This window comes from Cucurbita maxima, unplaced genomic scaffold, assembly GCF_002738345.1.
Source record: "Cucurbita maxima cultivar Rimu unplaced genomic scaffold, Cmax_1.0 Cma_Scf00417, whole genome shotgun sequence".
Classification (NCBI taxonomy): domain Eukaryota; kingdom Viridiplantae; phylum Streptophyta; class Magnoliopsida; order Cucurbitales; family Cucurbitaceae; genus Cucurbita; species Cucurbita maxima.
The window spans coordinates 5,716-9,744 of NW_019272433.1; positions in this window are offsets into that span (position 1 = coordinate 5,716).

Genomic DNA, 4,029 nt, shown 5'->3' on the forward strand with positions numbered 1-4,029 from the left:
AATAAGATCTACTGATGAATTTCATAGCATTTGAAGGTCATCTAGATCATGAGCTGAAGGTAAATTACCTTAGGGGCATTGTGGTCATTTTACACAGTTTCTTGGTTTACCTACTTATCCTTATCCAATGACCACCAAATTTCATATCTAACCTCAACATACTATTGTGGGTTATTTTAACGTTACTTAAATCTCGAGCTATTTGATCGGTTCAAGGTCTTAACTCAGGGTTCTTTGGGTTTTTTTTTCATATATCCTTAATTCATACTTGGTTTAGGGTTCATATGAAAATCCAAGCGATTTCTACAAGTATTTCTTAACAAAGAGTCCAAGGTGGCTACTTGCCTCGTCGCCGACGTTTGGGATCTCTATTCTTGAGCTTCCAATATTTGAATTACTTCAAATTTCCTTCCACGTACTCCTTATTGTGTCTAGTTTATGAAACCATAATGTTTTTATGAGAATCAGTCTGGAATGGGGTTAAAATTGAGAAAACCCAAAAAAAGGTCAAATTTTGAGTTGACTTGGAAAGTTTAGTTTAACTCGCCATATCATCATTTTCTTCCTCTGAACAGGAAGAAGATGCACATTTTTCGCTTCGCCGCTATCTGAAATTCAGCCTGGATAGCCACATTTACAGCATTTCTCTCCTTGATTTATCGCTGGAGATAAAAGAAAGAATTTTTTATTGGGTAGCCGATTCTAGGGATTTCAAGGCCCTATTTCTTCATTAAACCTCTTCCATATCTTATCTACAAGCTAAAGGAATTGGTTTTGGAGGAACGTCTTTGAGTGTAGGACCTTAACTTCTAGAAATCGTTCTCGGTATGCTACTTACTCGAAACGCCAGATTTCGATCTCGTGGGTAGTTTGTTCTACGACGTTTCAGCTCTCAATTCCTTCATCAAGTTTACTAAACTTCTTCCTCTGAAACTAGAGGAATCCTTAATTTGAAGGAAAAGAGATCGTAGATAGGAATTCGACTCTTATCCCTAATTTAATTTTGAAACCTATTTCCTTCAATTCGGCACGCTCTCGAGGTTATTTTTCTTCGTGGTCTTCTATGGAAGCATTCTTTGGAGGTGTAAAAACTGATTGGAATCATTTTTGCTCGACGAGTCATCATGTATCCTCGGATTGGATTTTCAAGTTTTTCTTAAAGTTCTTCAATGGCGGATTGAATTGGGGGAATGGTTTCTGGGCACTTTCAGCACTCTATTCCTTCATAGAACTTGTTGGTAATCTTGTTGAGAAACTGTAGGAATAAAATTGAAGAGAAATGGTGGAAGATTGCTCTCGAATTTGGAAGAAATCTAAGAGTAGGAGACCTATAATCTAAACTCTCATTGCCTTCAATTGGGGATCGACCTTTCTCGATTCTTATTTCGTATTGTTGCTCCTACTTCAGACTTTATAGGAGATGCTTAAACCGACTTTGAGAGCTCCAGAATCTTTGTTATTTAGAAGTTGAAAGATAAATGGTGGAGGATTGCTCTCGAATTTGGAAGAAATCTGCGAGTAGGAGACCCATAATCTAAATGCTTATTGCCTTCGATTAGGGGATCAACCTTTCTCGATTCTTATTTCGTATTGTTCCTCCTACTTCAGACTTTATAGGAGGAGCTTAAACCGACATTGAGAGCTCTAGAATCTTCGTTATTTAGAGATCGAACTCTCTGGATAATTTTTCGGAGATATCAACTCCGATCATAGCCTTACCGACCTTGGCCTTGAATACTAGTCGTTGGATGTGATGATCCGTGCGTGTTCGTTCTAGATCTTATCAAAATTTGGAGGAGATCCAACAGTTGAGATTTGAGTTTGAAGGATTTTGATCGGATGGTCACGGTAGATGCTCTGATTCTAATTAGAGTGGCATTTCTCTAATTATCCATTCTTTCAGGGGTATTTTGGTAATTTTTCACTTTTCGAATATTTTATTATTATTATTTTCTCGAAAAAAAATCCATAATTTTTCTACAAATTCCTCATTGCTTTTTGATCATTTCCCCCTTATTTTGAATCTTGAGATTCCTTCTAGATAAGGAATTACAAATCCGGAAAGATTTTTTATAATTGATAAAATGACTTTTTTGCCGTTTTCATTTACTTTTTCATTCCAATCCTTTTTAAAAGGCCTTTTAACTCCTTGAAATCACTTGTTAGGGTACTCAATTGACTAAGTCCCTTGTTCTTGCTTAAAACTTTAATTTTTTTCCTTTCTATCCTTTGGGTCTTTCATGAGTGGCTTATTCTTATGGGAGATAATTTTCTTCATGTTTGGGGTGTTACATATACATACTCGTTACAAACACAAAATAAGAAGCATACTCAAAAGAAGAACAAAAAATACTATTTTAAAAACAGAGGTTAGTCCATGGCCACACTCCAATGTCTCCTCTCATCCACGACCAACTCTTAGTTACTTGAAAAAAAAAATGATAAACATGGAGTGAGTAAAACTTAGTAAGTAGCCTACTAATAGGGTCTTAATCGCGACCTTAAGCTAGGATATTACTTCTTGTTATGTTTACAGGATCTTGTAGCTAAGAGGTCATCGTGTCATGTATCATATACTGATCTGGAAAACCTTCCTCTAAAATAACCTTCAATTTTCTCCCCATGAACACATGAGTGGTGTCGTCATAATCATGTAAGCCTACTGGTAAATCGTGGTGCAGGACATCTCGTTTAGCTGATGGGAAAGGTAGGCCTATCATAACATCCAGCTCATGATACATATTGCAGGATATCCTACCTAAAGAGGAATAGGGGCCTTTTAGTACACATCGTAATGGCAGATAATGGTTACTTATGGGTATGGATCCTAGCAACTTATTTAGTATGTTATTCACATAGTTCTAGGTACTTGGTACATGAATTATTGATGAACCTAGGTTTATACATAAAGTCTTGGGATAGGCTTTATGAGTTGAGGTTTTAGCTTAGGAAAACATTAGAGGGTAACCTAACATGGACTGATTTGTGTGAAAACCTACTAGCACTTTGAGGACCTCTTTTCTTCACCAAACTTATGGGTAAACTTATTTAGAAGGTGCAGGAACAAGTTTGGAAATGAATAGTGAACTATAGTTCTCGAATTCGAGGTAAACCCATGAACACGATACCCCAAAACAAAAAACTTGTATCTCTCGATTGGGTACTCGATTAAGCTTGCTTCTTGCCCCTAATAGTCTACCCTAATTCATAATTTATAGACGGATTTTTCACTACCATTGAAACATCTAGAATTTCTATAATTTCATTATTGATTTTTATTAATCTTCTGCCAGAAAAATCTTCTCCCAGAAAAATCTTCTCCGATCGGAGCCTTCCTTTTTTAAGCACCTTGTAATTATTGTTCTATAAAAAATTGAATGATTCGGGAAGTTTATAAAAATTAGAAAAAGTACCATTTTCTCAATGTTTTTTCAATTGTACTTGTTCTTTGCTTCTAGATACAACTTAGTAGGGATTATACACGGTCTCTTATTGGAGACCTTGAGTGTTGCAAATTCTCCTCTCCTTTGAAAACTTTCGGTCATCGAAAGTGCTTATTCTAAAATAGATCAGGGTACAAGGTTCTTATTTGCCTTCTGTTTCCCAAGTGGCTTCTTCTACTCTATGATTCTTCCATAGGACCTTAACAAGAGCGATTTCCTTGTTTCTCAATCTTTTGAATTTCTTGTCTATTATTTGAATCGGGTCTTCTTCTTTATACGTTAGGTCATCTCTCAAGAAGAGAGTTTCATGAGCTAGTACGTGCGAAGGATCTAGGGTATACTATCGTAGTATGGATACATGAAAGATATTACGTACTGCAGACAAATTTGGGCATGGCCCAATTCTATAGGCCACATATCCAATCCTTTCTAATATCTCAAAAGGACGTATAAACCTAGGGCTTAGCTTACCTTTTTACCCTACCTGTGCACCCCTATCATGTGGAACTTTTAGGAATATATGATCCCCTACCTACAATTCCATGTCCTTGCGCCTTAGGTCGACATAGCTTTTCTCTCGGCTTTG